The sequence below is a fragment of the Lynx canadensis genome, chromosome B1 (assembly GCF_007474595.2).
Source record: "Lynx canadensis isolate LIC74 chromosome B1, mLynCan4.pri.v2, whole genome shotgun sequence".
Classification (NCBI taxonomy): Eukaryota; Metazoa; Chordata; class Mammalia; order Carnivora; family Felidae; genus Lynx; species Lynx canadensis.
This window is the reverse complement of record NC_044306.2, coordinates 85614633-85632935: the sequence shown is the minus strand read 5'-3', so window position 1 is coordinate 85632935 and position 18303 is coordinate 85614633. Positions and strand designations below refer to the sequence as shown.

The window sequence follows — 18303 nt, the reverse complement described above, 5'->3', positions numbered from 1 at the left end:
TCAGGCTTAACTTCCTCTTGGGAATGTAACAGATACCACCTATTCCCCCTCAGGTTTCCCTCAGGAATTTGACAAAAGACCTGACTAAAAAAAAGCAGTAGACCATAAAATTATGACCCAGAAGGAACATAAGGCCATAGGCCACCCCTCCTACAATGGAAATGAGCCAATCAAGAAGGAATGACTAGGCATTTAGAGTTACCTAGCCAATAAGGGTAGAACTGGAAAAGGAACAAGGGGGAAGGAAAGGGGAACTGACCAAAACCCTGTAAAACAGAGTCCCTCACCTAGAGTCACTAGCATTCACTTTCAAATGCCCCCTCTCCGCAAAGAGAGCTTTCGTACTATTCTTACTTTCCGATCTTACACTCTAATAAACTTTTGCCTGCTGCTCATTTAATTCTGTGTCCACCTCTTCATTCTTTGAAGCAGAGAGACAACGAACCCTGGGTATTGAGGTAAAAAATCCTGCAACAGTTGATGCTCAAACATTTGGTGAAGAGATGAACTGAGTCCTTCCAGGTCAGGCTTCCTTTCTAGGCCCCACTTTGCAGTTAGGGATTTTTTTTAAGTTTTTAAGTTTATTTATTTATTTTTTTAGAGAGGAAGCATGAGGGAGAGGCAGAGAGAGAGAGAGAGAGAGAGAGAATCCCAAGCAGGTTCCACACTGCCAGCACAGAGCCCAACATGGGGCTCGAACCCACAAACTCTGAGATCTTGATCTGAGCTGAAACCAAGAGTTCGATGCTCAACCAACTGAGCCACCCAGGTGCCCGTGGGAAAAATTTTCATGAAGGAACAGAGATGCAGAGAAAGCCAGTGATGCTCTTAGCTGTGGTTATTGGTTCCAAGAAAGGGAATGAGATTTAATTTGTTCATGGGGCTAAGAAATGAGATGTGATTAGTAAATGCCAAATTGGTCAATGATAGATGTGTGGCTGTCACTTTCTCCTGCTCACCCTTCCATGCCGTCCTTCCCACAGCTGTCTGGTGTTCACACTGTCTCTGTGAGTCTGCACACACAGGCTGAGCAGATGGAGTAATCAAAGCATGGGGTTGCCTAGTGATTTGGAGTGAATTGTATCTAATTGGAACAGAATCAGCAACCCCTATCCTTCATCCCCCAAAGAATGAGGAACTGTTGCACTCCCCAATAAGTTCAGAAAGTTTAATACTGCAATTTTTCCAGGCCTTACAGATAATAGGAAGTGATTATGGGAAGTGAAGTTACTTTGGCTGACCTCCCCTTTTTAGTTTAACTTTGCTCTCACTTGTATCTTACTCACTGCACTCTTAATGCTTGATGGTTTTGAATTAAGCATAATCCTTTAGCTAAACCCTTAACATTTTGATGGGTGGGGAGCCCATTACAAGTTTACTTCATTTTTGAGCTAAGTTCACATACACACATCCAGAGGGTGATGAAAAACAGATCTCTGCTTCCCTTGTGCGGCAGCTTTAGTCGACATAGAGTCCACCTCAGAAGGAAGTCAAGAGTCATCTACTTTTGTTTCCCCATCTCCTCTCTTGTCTGCCTACCCTCAAAGTCTCACTTCTGCTTCTTCCTTCTCTGGCCTAGGTTGTCATTCATATCTTTCAATTCATCTGCTTTTCCCTTGGAAGTAAGTGGTGTCAAGTCACAAGCCAAGGAACTTTGAAGTCCAGACTTGGTACTCGTACGATTAACACACCTTAGCAGAATTCTAGGTGTTCCTTTGCCTTATTTAGAATTACCCCCTTGTTTTCTTATGGCATGGGACAGGGTCCAGAAACGAGGCAGGCATGTGTCCATCCTCAAGAAGAGGGTAAAAATGGAGAAAAACCCTGCCTGCCGTATAAATTTGAATGGAAATAGAATCTCTAACTCTAGTGGATAGGAGTTCCCTTTAGGTGGCCAGAAGTGGTGGGAGAAGATACTAAATTATGGTACATGATCATATCTTTAATCTAAGAGTCTGTGAAACCTAGTGCACTGGGGGCTTACTTAATATTTTTAGTTTCAATTTTAAAATTGATATTTATTTATTTTTATACTTTAAAGTGAAATGTGTTCATTAATATGCATTGAATAATTGAATACACACGAAGAAACACACAGTAGAGCAAGTACGAAATCATATGTATTACCCATCATTTGAAGATAAATAATGTTAACGTTTTGTCATACTTCCTTTCAGTCTTTTTTTTAAATGACTGTAACTATCATTATTCCGTAATTGTAACCATATAGTTCCTACTATTCTGTTTTCTCTTATTTTCCCATAACATGAAACATTTTTCCATTTTTTTACAAATTCCCCATGAACATTTTTCTCAAGGACTGCAAAACAGTCTAGAAATTGGGACATAGTTTACTAACCCAATAACCATACTCTAAACCAGGAATCAACATACTCTTTCTATAAAGGGCCAGAGAGTAAATGTTTTTGGCTTTGTGGGACAAATGTCTCTTTGGCAACTACTCAGCTCTGCCATGCAGTGCAAATGCAGCCATAAACAATATGTAAACAAATGTGACTGTGTTCCAATAAAACTTTATTTACAAAAACAAGCCAAGGCCACATCTGGCCCAGAGGTCATAGTTTGCTGACCTTCTTCTAAGCTATTATGTTGTGTTAATTTTTATTATTTTAGATTCTATAATAAAACATTGTGCTTCCTCAACTAGGATGACTTCCTTAGAAAACATTAGAAGTAAAGCTAAAGTGAAGGTCAAAGTCTTTGAAAAATGTTAAAGCTCTTCATATTGTCAGATTTCTTCCTCAAATGACACAGTCATCAGCAATGTAGGACACTGCCAATTTTATCACATTTTTTTTCACTATTTATTTTATTCATTTCATTTTCTGTCATGTTTAGGAAGACAAATCGCTAAGTGGGAAAAAGCAGGCTAAAAATAAAGTGTGAGGAAAAATTTAAAATATATATGAATAAAAAGATTTGCCATTTTAGTGGGCAAAAGTATGAAATTTCATTATTGCTTTAAAATTTTTTCAATGTTTATTTTTGAGAGGGTGGGGGGAGGGGCAAAGTGAGAGAGAGAAAAACACAGAATCCAAAGCAGGCTCCAGGCTCTGGGCTGTCAGCACAGAGCCTGACCCGCAGCTTGAACTCACAAGCCTTGAGATCATGACCTGAGCTGAAGTCGGATGCTTAACAGACTGAGCCACTCGGGCGCCCCTAAAATTTCATTATTGTTTTAAACTGCATTTCTTGGAAGCTGAAAGTCCTCCCATGCTTGCTAATCTGTCGCATTTCCTCTTTTATGACATGTCTGCTTATGTCTTTTCTCACTTAAAATCTGATGCATTAGCTGCTCCACCTAACGATGTTTAATACGTTTTAAAGGAGACATCTGGAACTACCTAAGGACATCTTAAGAGGAATTTTTTTTTTTTTGCGTTTATTTATATTTTGAGAGACATAGAGAGACAGAGCACAACCTGGGGAGGGGCAGAGAGAGCTGGAGACAGAATCTGAAGCAGGCTCCAGACTCCAAGCTGTCAGCACAGAGCCCAACGTGGGGCTCGAACTCACAAACCGTAAGATCATGACCTGAGCCAACGTCGGTCACTTAACCGACCGAGCCACCCAGGTGCCTCTTAAGAGGAATGTTTAAATAAGTTTTGGAATGTAACGAACAATGGCGTTGTGTGCGGCCGTCTCCAATTTTTTGTTTGTTTTGTTGTTCTTTTAAGACGGTGAGTGAACTGAATTTAGTGGTCTATCTGCCTCGGTTCATAGCAATCCGTCATCACCCCTCCATGTCAGGAGACTATTTTGTCTCTTTATTTTCCCTCTTCATGGCTAGTTTCCTACGGCAGCTGTAACAAATTAGCACAAACTTAGTGGCTTATAACAATAGAAATGTATTCTGTCACAGTTCCAGAGGCCAGAAGTCTGACGTCAGTATCCCTGGGTGGAAATCAAGGCGCTATCCAGGCCACGTTCTCTCTGGAGGCTTTGGGGAGCTTCTGGCGGCTATTTGCATTCCTTGGCTATGGCCACGTCCCTCCAGGCATCCAGCTCAGCAGCTTCAAATCTCTCTGCTCCACCTCCATCTCACCTTCTCTTTTTTGTGTGTCAGATCTCCCTGTGCCTCCTCTTACAAGGACACCTGTGATTGTAGTGAGGGTACCCCTGGATCATCCAGGAGACTCTCCCCATCTCGAGATCCTTAACTGAACCACATCTGCAAAGACACTTCTTTCAACTAAAGTAATATTTACAGGTTCCAGGGATTAGGACATGATGTCTCCGGAAGGGGGCTTTTCCTAGCAACAGTCTCCCATTTATACTGCCATTATCGTCCCTTGCTTCATTGAGCACTTCTGCATATTTAATGCGTTCTTTTCCAACAGATAGACCTTGCAAACATGTATTTATATATTTATAGCCTGGTTTAGAGTATGGTTATTTGGTTAGTAAACTATGTCCCAATTTCTAGACTATTTTGCAGTCCTTGAGAAAAATGTTCATGGGGAATTTGTAAAAAAATGTATAATGTGGTTATGTGTTTACCTTTTAATATTTTAATTTTTAAAAAACAAATGATATTGTGTCGTAAAATGTCTTCTGTTTCTTATCTCCCTTCAACATTATATTTTTGAGTCTGCTCTGGTATGTGATTATAGCTCCCCTTCTGTTTTGGCTTTTTTTTTCTTTTTCTTTTTTAAATTTTTTTTATGTTTATTTATTTTTGAGACAGAGAGAGACAGAGCATGAACGGGGGAAGGTCAGAGAGAGAGGGAGACACAGAATCTGAAACAGGCTCCAGGCTCTGAGCTGTCAGCACAGAGCCCGATGTGGGGCTGGAACTCACGGACCACGAGATCATGACCTGAGCCGAAGTCGAACGCCCAACCGACTGAGCTACCGAGGCGCCCCATGTTTTGGCTTTTTTTTTTCTAACCAAATGCACATCCTTCTACCCGTGGACACATGGATGATTTCTAATTCCAGTTCAGCTATCAATTTTTTATATCATTAACTTGTTTGATTTCACAAACATACGTTTGGCTGTTATAATAATATTACTCAATGATCACTGAATGTTTACAATGTGCTCAGCACAGAGCACATTTTTAAAACTGTTCATTTATTTATTTATTTATTTTTGAGAGAGAGAGAGAGAGACAGAAAGAGAGAGGAAGGGAGGGGAGGGGCAGAGAGAGAATCCCAAGCAGGTTCCAGGCTGTCAGCACAGAACCTGACATGGGACTCGATCTCACGAACTTGAGATTACGACCCAAGCCAGAATCAAGAGTCAGATGCTTAACCGGTGGGATGATTAACTGACTGAGCCACCCAGGTGCCCTGCCCCAAGCACATTTCAAACATCATCCCATTTAACACTTCTAATAGGACTGTTAGCCAGCTTTGTCATTGTCACTTTTAAACTCATCAGGGAACTGAACAACAGAGTAGCCAAGCAACTGGTCCAAGGTCGTACAGCCAAGTGAGGGGAAATATAGCATGAATAAAGCAGTTGCCATTCCCTGGGAATTCCTGGTTAAATGAAGGAAAACTACACACATCCTGGAAATCCATGGCAGAGTAAGTATACACACACACACACACACACACGCACACGCACACGCACACACGCACACACACAGGAGATTTCCTGGATGGGGCCTGTGCCCATTAACCTGTTCCCTCATGGCAGGTACCAACTGGCTGGAGGTCTAGGACTCCCATTCCTTGCTTTGGTTGTTTCAGCCTCTCTGCCTTGGCTCTCGACTCTTTCTTCTGAACATAAAGCATCAAAACGATTGCAGAATCTACACATTGTAACTCCCAAACAGCTCTCAAAGTCATTTTTAAAATAATTTCCCATGGTGCCTGGGTGGTTCAATCGGTTAAGCATCCAACTCTTGGTTTCAGCTCAGGTCATGATCTCACTGTTTGTGAGTTCGAGCCCCACATTGGGTTCTACACTGACAGCTGGGAGCCTTCTTGGGATTCTCTCTCTCTCTCTCTCTCTCTCTCTGCCCCTATCCCACTTACACATGCATGCTCTCTCTCTCTCTCTCTCTCTCTCTCTAAATAAATCAATAAACAAAAAATAAATAAAAGATAATAAAATTTTCCCCAATGAAAATTTCTCTTCTTTATGATTTTAAAAATGTAATACATGTTTATTCAGTGCTCATTCTGTCCAGACATTTCCTAAAGCCACAAATATTAACTCAAGGTTCTTTGTTCAGTTCAGTGAGGCAGGTATTATTGTACCCCCTATTTTCAGGATAAAGAAACAAAGCACAGAGAAGGTAAGTAAGTTGCCTGAGGTCACGTAGCTGTATTTCACAGAGTTGGGGTTTAATCCTGGAAGTCTGTAGATATGAAGCTTTTAAGTGCCACGTATGCTGCCTTCCTACCACCATTCTCTCCTTCTCTCTCTCCTTAATCTCTCCCTCTTTTCCTTTCAATTAGCAAATTTCTGTGTTATACATAAGGATATATCGCTGAATAAAGCACTTGCCCTTGTGCGTGGATGGAGGGGAGAATGCACATAAACCAACCAGCAAGCAAACAGACAAAACTGACATTTTTGATTAATTAAGGAGACTTCAGGGTGCTGTGCCTTGTTCTTCCTCAAGCAAATCTAAAAATGAATTCCATTGTAGAACTCACCAGAGTTCTCTTTTGAACTGTTCTGAAAGTATTTGCATACAACTCTTACCTGTCTTCAGATGGGCCAAATTCCAAGAAGTGTTGATTTTTTTTTTCTTTATACACAGCAGTATGGGCACAGTGAATACCAAATAGGCATGAATCGGGGCAACGGATTGATGGAGTAGCTTCAGTCAGCGTAAAACCTGTTGCTGGTGGCTGGTCGTCCTTAGGTTCTCGGGTCAGTCCTGGGACCTGGCACATGGCTGAGTCAGCATCTGGCTCATCCATCTGGGGAAGGCCCGGGGTCTCCATCCTCGCAGTCCAGCAAGAGTCTATAGTATTTTGACGTATATCTGAGCAAGGCAAAGAATTCGTGACCAGATTTACAAAAGGAAGAAAGGCCTCTCTGAAATACTGTTCGCTATTCTGGACACTTTAACTTCTTTGGGCTTCCTTCAGGATTTTGTGAGTTCTTCAGCATATAAAGCAGGTTAGGCTGAAGTCCGAGAGAATAAGTGGCACACGTTTTGTTGAGTCCTGCAAAGCTGGCTGGGGCTAAGAAATTATAATTATTAGCAACATGACAATAATTTAGGTTCTAGAAGAAAGTAAGCCCTCTTAGTGCCAGAAGAATAAAGTCAAAGCAAACTTTCTCTCTGCATGTGTAGCACTGCCTTCTAAAATTGGGGGAAAGTGCTGAGAAGGCATCAGGGTGCAGTGGATGAGACGCAGACCAAGAGATGTCATTTGAATTAAAAATGAATGTTTGTGCCTTTGAAGTCTGGAAGCCAGGCCTGCCTGAACCTTGCAGAGAGATGCTCTTCTCTGTCCAGCTGACTTGTCCTGTGTCACCATTTGGGGAAGCTGGCATTCTCTGATGCCTGAAGTATAGCCAGTCTTGGTCTGGTTCCATCATAATGAAGATTCTCTGCAGGCAAGTTCTGGAAAACTTCAATTTCCTTCTGCTGGTCAGCAGTTTATGATTCTGTGCTTTGATGTGTGTATGAGACAATCCGTGTGTCAGTTGCATGGAATTTGTGAAAAGGAAAAAAACTTGCAGAAAATGTTTATACCCCCATGTGACATTGACCTGTGTCCAGAAAATCACAAATCTTCCAGGAAGAAGAGAGTGTGTTCTACTTCAAAGGAAGTCATCACATCTGCCTCTGGGTGCCTCCACCTCAGCCTGGGAAACCAGCACAGTCTCTAAAGGTGCACTTGTCCTGGCCTAAGGCCAGAGACCTGGGTGTCAGGGTTCTTGAACACCAGAAAGGATGACTCAATGACTCATCCTTTCTCCTCTTTTCTCCACTCCCAGCCTCTTACCCAAACCTATGCACGGATAGCAGATTATGTCCATCAACACTTCAGCTGGTGAGGTGCCTTAGAATTCCAAAGGGTTCCAAATGGATTTTACATTTCACTTACAAAGCATTATTAATTAGCATATATATAAATCTAGCAAGGTCATATAACATTACAATTTTTTGTTTTCCCTCATAGATTCTGAGAACTTCTTACTTACCTTGCCCTTCATTGTCCAGGAGAGAGCCTGGTGGCCTTCAATGGCCATTTGTTTAATGAATTAATCAGTAAGGAATGCTTTCTTTAATAAATGGAAATGTCTTTGATATATTTGCTGATTATAAAAACTCTGAAAGTTCATTGTAGAAAAGAAAACAGCAACTTATAAGTGTATAGAAAGCTCTAACACAGTGTCTTCTTCCAGAGATAACTACTAGTAGATTTGATGTATATACTTGCAGAGTATGCAACACAGAAAGAAACAAGAAAGGAAGAAAGAAAGCGATAAAAATTTTTTTCTGTAACATCTTTTTTTTAATTCAATATATGATGTTTTGGGCATATTTTCAAATCATACGGAACTACGGCATTTTTAAAAGGGAGTCCTTAGTACCTTGGTAAAACTTTGAATGTATATAGCATAATGAAATTTGACTATTGTTGGACTCTAGATTGTATTCGGTTTTTACAATGACAAATAATGCTGTAATGAACATCGTTGTTGCTAAGCACATTTTTTCACACTTGTCTGGTTATCTTCTTAGAATAAAATCTAGAAGTAGAGTTGCTAGGTCAAGGGTATATATTCAAATTTTTTATGTTTTCAGATTGCCCTCGGGATAATCTGAAATTTTAACTAATTTTATTTGCTTCTTTCTTTCTTTCTTTCTTTCTTTCTTTCTTTCTTTCTTTCTTTCTTGAAAGAGAGAGACAGAGAGCAGGGGAGAGGGGCAGAGGGAGAGAGAGATAATCTTAAGTAGGCTCCATGTTCAACATGGAGCCCGACGCTGGGCTCTATCCCAGGACCCTGGGATCATGACCTGAGCTGAAATCAGGAATCCATGGCTCAAACGACTGAGCCTCCCAGGTGCCCCTAATAATTTTATTTTTAACAAATAAAAATTAAAACATGGGTATTACTAATAAGTAATAAATTTATTGAAATAATAATTTTAACTCAATGAAAGATTTCTGTTGAGGTGTTTCACTACATCCTCATTAATACTGGACATTTCAATCTTAAGATTCTGCCAAGATGATGGATGAAAAATTATATCCCACTGTTTTGCTTTACATTTCCATCATTGTTTATGAAACTAAGCATATTTTCATGTCAGTCTTTCTTTTTTTAAGTTTATTTATTTATTTTGAAAGAGAGAGAGAGAGCGTGCATGCGCAAGAGAGATGTACAGAGGGGGAGGGGCAGGAGAGAACGGAGGCAGGGCTTGATCTTAGGAACTTTGAGATCATGACCTGAGCCGAAATCAAGAGTCAGAAGCTTAACCAACTGAAACGCCTCTTCATGTTAGTCTTTAGCACTGTTTTCTTCCTTGACTTTCTTGTCTTATCCTTCATACCTTTCATACATTTCAATTTCTGGATTATTTCTTTAAAAAGTTCTTGATATCATATTTTTGCCTCAGGATATCTAGGCTGACTGAGTTTTTATTTGTCCTAAGAGGTCTCTGTGAGAGAGATTTGACTTTCCAGGGTAAGTCTGATAGCAGCAAGTAGACTGGGGGTCTACTGGGGGTTATGGTGGGGGTGGGAGTAAATACTGTTAGCATCGTTCTGAGGGTTTAGATATAAATGTATACATGTCACAGTATTCACATTTTGATCCACTCATTCCAAATTCTAACAAATTTAACTAAAGAAAATTTTAGGAAAGAAGACAAGCATTTATTTATTTATATATGTATCTCCCCCCCCCCCCACTTTTTAAAGTTTTTTTAATTTTATTTTGAGAGAGAAAAAAGACAGAGCACACACGCAAGTTGGAAAGGGGCAGAGGGAGAGAATCCCAAGCAGGCTCTGCACGGTCAGTGCATGGAGCCTGTTGTAGGGCTCAAACTCAAGAACTGTGAGATCATGACCTGAACCGAAATCAAGAGTTGGACCCTTAACCAACTGAGCCACCCAGGCACCCCAAAGAGATAAGCATTTATATTCAAGGTTATTCGTCCTCAGTCATTTATCTAAAAATTTATAATTTGAAACAATTCAAACCTCTAAAATAGGCAAAGGTTTAAAAAACATTGGCACACGTTATTATCATGACTTTAGTGCTGTGACTGGCTGAGGTTAAGAGATCTATAGAATCCAATCATATCAGTTAACTAACAAGAAGAATTGTAGCCTAGACAGACAAGGAGAATGTAAAGATGATTCAGGGTAAAATCAGGTGACAAATGGAGTGAGAAGTTGAACCCAGCAAGAGGTCAAGAGGTAGAGAAATCTAGAAGACAGGTATGCATTTCCACCTACTCGAAGCAGGAGGCTGAAATAAGCATGGTAGGAGCTGAGCCCAGGGACTTGGACTGTAGAGGACAGAGTCCCTATTGTAACACTGACCATGAATGAAGCTGGGCACAGTCATTAGAGACACTGACATGTTTGCCCACACATCTCCAGCCCTAGATCTGGTATCCCTGCCCAAACTTGGCCAATGAGCAATCTCTACTTGCAGATGTTGTCCTCTGCTTTCTCCTGTCATGGTAACTCCAGCAGAGTCTGCCTTGAGGTTTACCAAATTTAACTCATTCACCATATCCGTCAGTTTTTAATCTATCATAATTTATTCATATCCCAAACACCCATCCTGGATTCCGCCTCATATCCTCTTCTCCACCTGCTATCTCTCTGCTTCCGAAAAGCAATCCTTTAAATAAGAACAAGATTCCATTAGTTATCAATGGCTGCATAACAAACTATCCCAAAACCTAGAGGCTTACATTAATAACATTATTTTGCTCACAAATCTGTAGTTTTGCAAGGTTTGGCAAGCAGTTCGTCTCTGCTGGGCAGCTTGAAGACTGTGAGCTGGATTCATCTGAACTCTTACTTTGATGTCCGGTGCCTGGGCTGGGAAGATAAGAACAGCTGGGAATTAAGTCATTTGGGGCTCCCTGGGCATTGCCTTCTAACTATACAGTCTCTCCACATGATGGCTTCAAGATAGCCCACTTTCATATATATATCAGCTCAGGGCTTTCAAGTCCTATATCCCTAAAGAGAAATCCCAGCAGAAGCTGTATTGCCTTTAATAACCTAGTCTTGGAAGTCACATAACATCACTTCCAATGCAACCAATCAGTGGAAGTAGTTTCAGAGGTCCCAGAGAGTCAAATGTCACATTGTAAATAGCACTGTGGGATGGGATATATATTGTTGTGGCCGTCTTTGGAAAACACACTCTATTACAAAAGTCAAGATAGGTTCATGGACTGGCTGACATCTTAATGTTTCATTTTAAACTACCCTTACATACACCAAAGAGGGAAACAAGTTACAAAAAGTTCCTTCTACTAAAACATATAGTAGTACTTTTACCACTGCATTTTTTTTTCTAATTTTTTTTAAACGTTTATTTACTTTTGAGACAGAGGGAGACAGAGCATGAATGGGGGAGGGTCAGAGAGAGAGAGGAAGACACAGAATCTGAAACAGGGTCCAGGCTCTGAACTGTCAGCACAGAGCCCGACGCGGGGCTCAAAATCACGAACCGTGAGATCATGACCTGAGCCGAAGTCGGATGCTTAACCGACCGAGCCACCCAGGCGCCTCAACCACTGCATTTTGAAATGGACTCTTCCTAAATTGCCACCAAAGAGCAGATAAAGTGTGACTGGTTATTAAAAGTAGGTTTTAATTGGAGGGCTTTGTGGGGAATCTTCCTCACCCCCTGAATGTTTGAGAAAGACTTCGCCGTGTATTACCACCAAATCAGTTGATTAGGAGCTTGTAATCAGTTTGTTGAGTCCCAGGCAACCTTGCCTTTCTTTTCTTTCTTTTTTGCTTGCCTAGATTGTCAACACCATTATCAGAAAGCAGAGGAAGGTAACAAAAGCAAAAGTTTTATGTAAGCTGTGAAGCAGGGCAACTCATAAAAGGTAAACTATTCTAGTTTCTGTTTGTTGCAGTATTTGGTATAAATCTCTCTCTCTCTCTCTCTCTATATATATATATATATATATTCAGGGTCTATCTCTCTCTCTCTCTCTCTATATATATATATATATATAGAGAGAGAGAGAGAGAGAGAAAGAGAGAGAGAGAGAGAGAATTAAATAAATATTAGTGGTTTTAATTATATGTGAGCTTTGTGCTCCCATTCCAGCAAAAAGAAAACATGTTGGAGGGGCGCCTGGGTGGCTCAGTAGGTTGAGCGTCGGACTCTTGACTTTGGCTCAGATCATGATCTCATTGTCCGTGGGATGGAATCCTGCATCAGAATCTGCTTGGAATTCTCTCTCCCCCTCCCTCTCTCCCCCTCCCCTGCTTGTGCTCTCTCTCTCTTTCAAAAAACAAACAAACAAGCAGACAAAAACCATTAAAAAAGAAAAGAAAACATGGTTGAAAACCACTCCTTTCTTGGCAATTCACTCCTCACAACCCCCCACCTAACATAAACTAAGGTGGTCACAGGGTAAGGATCTTTGTTAACTGTGGTTGCCAAGGTTACAACTGCTTGTGGTGGTTATATAAAGTAAACCTACATCTTAATCATGCAACTTAATCATGCTTGCGCTTCAATCTCCTCCTTTTTCTTTTTAATACTACCTCCATCTCCTGCTGAGTAACTTTGGCAAAAATTATAAAATGTGCTTCTTCCCCTTTCTATGCCCTGTTCCTAGCTGTTGCACAACCCCCACCCGCTAGCTATACTTCCTTGTCCTAAGACTCATTCCCACTGGATCTTGCTTTCAAACTGAGAGGGATCTGATAACCATATCCACCACTTCCCTTCTTCTACCCCATGTGACTAAATGGATTTTAATAGAAGATTAAAATAGAAGATGAAAATGTAGGGTTTCAAGACTCAAATGAGTTATTCTCTGAGAGAAGAATTTGAAGCACAAAAGTTATTTTTAACCTGGTCCCTGAGAAACGTGTGCTGAAAATTTCCACCATGTTAGCGGAGTAATTTTTTCCTTGTAGGCTATGTTATTAGAGGCTGTGGTGTAAACATTTTTAGCTAACCATTTGCCCGGACTTTCTTGGTCTTCTTGCAGTTAGGAAAGTTCTTGTTACAAGTTCTCACCACTGGGCTATCGGTCAAGAGACGTCTGTCACTTCTGGGATGAAGCATTCTAGAGGTTGTATGTGACCCCTCCCCACCGGCTCTTCCTTGCCTGATTGAAGATATCATGTGTTTCAGAAAACAGAGCCATTAGATGGCGGACCTCCTGGACTTCCCGAGTGGTGCTGGAATGGAGCTCCTCACAAACTCACATGGGACACATGATGAGACAGAAAAATAAACTTTTCTTGTGTTGAGGCACTGAAATTTTAGGGTTGCTTGTTATTCAACATACACTAGTCTATCCTAACCAAAATGAGGGTGTATCTTATATATCTCATACCTTTTGTAGCTTTGCCCTCTTTCTCAGTATAAAAGGCTTTATTTATTTATTTTTAAAATAGTTTTCATGTAATGTCTACCTTTTATGATATTAACAGGTATTATTTTCTTTTGGTAATTTTTGCCTGATAAATCGCGTTTACTCTTTAATGTTTGTTTATTTTTGAGAGAGAGACAGAGCATGAGCGGGGGAGGGGCAGAGAGAGAGGGAGACACAGACTCCAAAGCAGGTTCCAGGCTCTGAGCTGTCACAACAGAGCCTGATGCGGGGCTTGAACTCACGAACCTCGAGATCGTGACCAGTGGTGAGAACTTGTAACAAGAACTTTCCTAACTGCAAGAAGACCCAGCCGAAGTCCCACGCTCAACCGACTGAGCCACCCAGGCGCCCCCTTGCTTTTACTCTTGATTATCAACCTTTCTGTATTAAATTTGTGTCTCTTGTAAATAACATGGCACTAGATTTGAGGACTTTCAACTTCAATTTGTACTTATTGTGAATTACTGATAAATGTGGATTTGTTTTTGCTATCCTATTACCCTGCTTTCTCTGTGCTTCTAATTTTTGTTTTCTGCTTTCTGTTGGATCAAGTTTTCTTCATTCAATTTTTTGCAGTTTTCATTCTATGCCTCTAGGGGTTATCCTTGAATTATTAATGCATATCTCAATTTTTTTCTTCCTTCACAAATTCTGCACTTCCTCTTGGGGCAGATTGTATTTCCCGTGGATTGCCACAATGTTATCTCTCATTGCATCAAGATTTGGAGTCTGTTTCTTCGCCATCTTGAATCTGGGAAGGGAGGCTTTATGATAACGTTGACCAATAGAATACGGCAGAAGTGACAGACGTGCCTGGTCCAGGTGTGGCTCTTACCTGTTCCAACAGCTTCTGTTCCTGGCTCTTCGAAGCTAGCCACCATGTAAGAAGTGCAACTTGCCCAAGACTATTATTCTGTGAAAAGACCTGGCTGTGTGGAGAGGCCCTGGGAGGAGGTGTAGTGTACAGCCAGAGGGCAAGGTGCATCAAGGCACCAGAGAGCAAGGGAAGGAAGAGGAGGGTCTAGCCCTAGCCACTCCAACGAACGGTACATGTGACAAAGCCCCCAGCTGAGCCCTTCCTGAAGTCCAGTCCCACAAAATCCTGAGTAATATAAAATGAATGTTTTTAAGGTTGCCTCATTTTAAGAAAGTTTGTTATACAATAGACAACTGGGACATTCTCCCAGTCCATTGTTGATATTATATGGAATTTTAGTTCCAGATTTTATTTAAAACCATTTAAAAATGGGTACTTTTTAAAGACAGAAGGCTTGGGGTGCCTGGGTGGCTCAGTCGGTTGAGCCTCCAACTTTGGCTTAGGTCATGATCTCACGGTTCTTGGGTTCGAGCTCCGTGTTGGGCTCTGTGCTCCAGGCTCAGAGCCTGGAGTCTGCTTCGGATTCTGTGTCTTTCTCTCTCTCTCTGCCCCTTCCCTGCTCTCTCTCTCTCAAAAATAAACATTAAAAAAATATAAAGACAGAAGCTTGACAATTTATTTAAACTTTTTAATTTTGAGGTAATTGTAGACTCATTTGTGATTATACAGATAGATCCTGCGAATCCTTTGCCCACTTTCCCTGAATGATAACATCTTGCAAAACTATAGTACAATGTATAATCAGGAAATTGGCATTGGTACAGTCAAGATAGAGAACATTTCCATCACCATTAGGATCACTTGTGCTGCCTTTTTATAGCTGCACCCACTTCTCCTGCTCTCATCTCATTAAACCCTGGAAACTACTAACCTGCTATCCATGTTTATGATTTTGTCATTTCAAGAACGTTATGAAAATGGAATCATTCCATATATAACCTGCCAGGATTGGCTTTTTCTCACTCGGTATAATTCTCTGGAGATTCATCCAGGTTGCTGTGTGTCTCAATAGCTCATTCGTTTTTGTTGTTGAGTGGTATTCCATGCTGTGCATAGTCCGCGGTTGGCTTAGCCATTCATGCATTAAAGGGCAACTGGGTTGTTCCCAGTTTTGGGCTATCATGAAAACAGCTTCTGTGAACATTCGTGTATAAGTTTTTGGGTGAACTTAAGTCTTTATTTCTTTGGGATAAATGCTCAGGAATGTAATTGCCGGTTTGTATGATAGTTACGTGTTTAAGTTTTTAAGAAACCGTCCAACTGTTTTTTCAGAGCACATGTGTCATTTCACACTCCCATCAACATCGTGAGAATGATTCAGTTTCTCTACATCCTCACCATCGTTTGTTGTGTCACTATTGTTTTTTTGTTTTGTTCTGTTTTGTTTGTAAATTTTAGTCATTCTTATAGGTATGTAGGAGTATCCCACTGTGGTTCTAATTTGTATTTCCTTAATAGTTAATGATGCTGAACGTCTTTTTATGTACTTATCTGCCATCTGTATGCCTTCTTCAGCAAAATGTCTCTTCATGTCCTTGTCCACATTTTATCGGAATGTTTGTTTTTTATTGTTGAGTTTTGAGAGTTATCTATGTAATATTTTGTCAAGGATTTTTGCATTTATACTTATCATGGATATTGCACCATAGTTTTCTTTTCTCGTATTCTCTTTGTCTGGTTTTGGTATCCCAATAATACTGGCTAAAGAAAATGAACTGGCAGATGTTCTGTCCTGATGTTCTGTTCTGGTGGGGAGGACATTGCATAGAATTGGTGTTAATTTTTCTTTAAATGTTTTGTGGAAATTTCTGTGAAATCCTCTTGGTCTAGAAATTTTTTTGTGGAAGGGTTTTTTATTTACAAATTCAATTTTCTTAATAATATAGGGTTTTTCAAATTCTCTAGTTTGTGTTGGTTGAGAAATTGGTTCATTTCATCTTAGTTGTCAGATGAATGTGTGTCCAGTTTGGTCTTCCCTTATCATTCTTTTGTCTGGAGGATCTGTAGTGATGGTCTTTGCTCATTCTTAATGTTGGTAACTTACGTCTTCTCTCTTCTTTCTTTGTCAATCTTGCTAGAGATTTGCCAATTTTATTGAGCTTTTCGAAGAACCGGGTCTTTATTTCATTGATTTTCTCTATTGTTTTTCTGTTTCTAATGTCATTGATTTCTGTTCTAATTTTTATTATTTCCTTCCTTTTGCTTACTTGTGGTTCATTTGACTCTTCTTGAGGTTGTCGGCTTATTGACTTGAAACTTTTTCTCTTCTCTAACGTATGCATTTAGCACTATAAATTTATCTTGTTTTGGATTCATTGGGCTTCTTGACTCTGTGGAACAGTGTTTTTCATCAGTTCTGAAATTTTAACTAATTTTCTCTTCAAATGCTGCTGTGGCCCTATTTCTCCTTTCACCTGCTGAGTCTCTAGGTAAGTACTTGCAGCCTTCTTTATTTTTTGTTTTTTACCTTCTTGTCTGCACCAGCAATCTCTGTCACTCCATCCTTCATTGTGGATAGTTTTCTTTTCCAGTTCATTTTTTATCTGTGTCAAATCTGTTAAACCAATGTACTAAGTTTTAAATTTTTGTTACTTTATTTCTTAAATCTAAAAGTTCCATTGGATCTTTTAAAAATCTGTTTTAGAGGCACCTGGGTGGCTCAGTCAGCTAAACATCTAACTCTTGATTTTTGTCTCAGGTCATGATTTCATGGTTCATGGGTTTGAGCTCCGCATCTGGATCTGCATTGACAGCACGGAGTTTGCTGGGGATTCTCTCTCTCTCTCCCTCTCTCTCTGCCCCTCACCTGCTTGCACATGTGCTCTCTCCCTCAAAATAAACAAATAAAACATTTAAAAAATCTGTTTTATACTTTAAACTATAAAACTCTGACTCTCTTGATAATTTCTTTTTCTTCATATGTAAACATAGTAAATTTATACAATCCCAAGATTTGAAGTCTTTGTAAAACTATGACAGTCTATAGACTGTAGTCTATATTTCTGTAGTCCATAATTTCCCATGGATATCACTTATGGCATCTACTTCCTTTATGTATCTGGTTATCTTTGACTTAACCTTGAATTTGAAAAGTTTACTGGATGAATGATCTGAGGCCTAATAGATATTTGGCTTTTGCCGGAAAGACTTTGCATTGGATTCCAGGTGCTTGGAGTACTACCAGTTTAAGACAACTGCAAACCAAACTCACCACTTGAAACTTCCTGGGGTGCCTGGGTGGCTCAGTTAAGTGTCCGACTTCAGCTCAGGTCATGATCTCACGGTTCGGGAGTTTGAGCTCCACATCAGGCTCTACACTGGTGGTGTGGAGCCTGCTTGGGATTCTCTCTTTCTCCTTCTCTCTCTGTCTCTGCCCCTTCCCCACTTTTTCTCTCTCTCTCTCAAAATAAATAAACTAAAAAAAAAAAAAAAGACTTGAAACTTCTTAAAAAATAAAGGAGATGCAGGAGATCTTAACTGGGCTGCAATTTTGTGGTGGGACTGGTATGTATGAGGGTACAGTCCTTTGTAGGCTAGAATATTATGGGGTAAATCTCCTGTTAGACTTCTTATTTCATGTGGTCTCTGGGCTTTGACTTCTTTCTCTCTCCTGAAGGCCAGAAAAACAAAAATCCAAAATTTTTAGGGGGGATAACTACTCTCAGAGTGAAAGAGGCTTCTGTCTTTATTTGCACCTCTGGGTTCCTGATTTCTCTTCATTGTAAGTCCAGTAAGTCCTTACTATCATATCAGTTCTTTGATTCTTTTAAGATTATATGTATATATTACATTTTATCCTATTAAAAAATAAGATTTTATCAGGAGCACTGATCTGAATAACTTAACTCAGCACTCAGAAAACAGGATGGATGGGCTTTG

The 18303-nt window shown here is 40.2% G+C and overlaps 2 long non-coding RNA genes across 2 annotated transcripts; both read left to right on the top strand.

Annotated features, from left to right (window-relative positions):
• Positions 1-292: 292 nt before the first annotated feature.
• Positions 293-8249, top strand: LOC115512215. Its single transcript, XR_003968317.1, has 2 exons — positions 293-522; positions 6744-8249. It is a non-coding gene; the product is annotated as an uncharacterized LOC115512215 (long non-coding RNA).
• A 3403-nt stretch (positions 8250-11652) lies between these two features.
• LOC116738023 lies at positions 11653-13432 on the top strand. Its single transcript, XR_004343526.1, has 2 exons — positions 11653-12035; positions 13304-13432. It is a non-coding gene; the product is annotated as an uncharacterized LOC116738023 (long non-coding RNA).
• The last annotated feature ends 4871 nt before the right edge of the window (positions 13433-18303 follow it).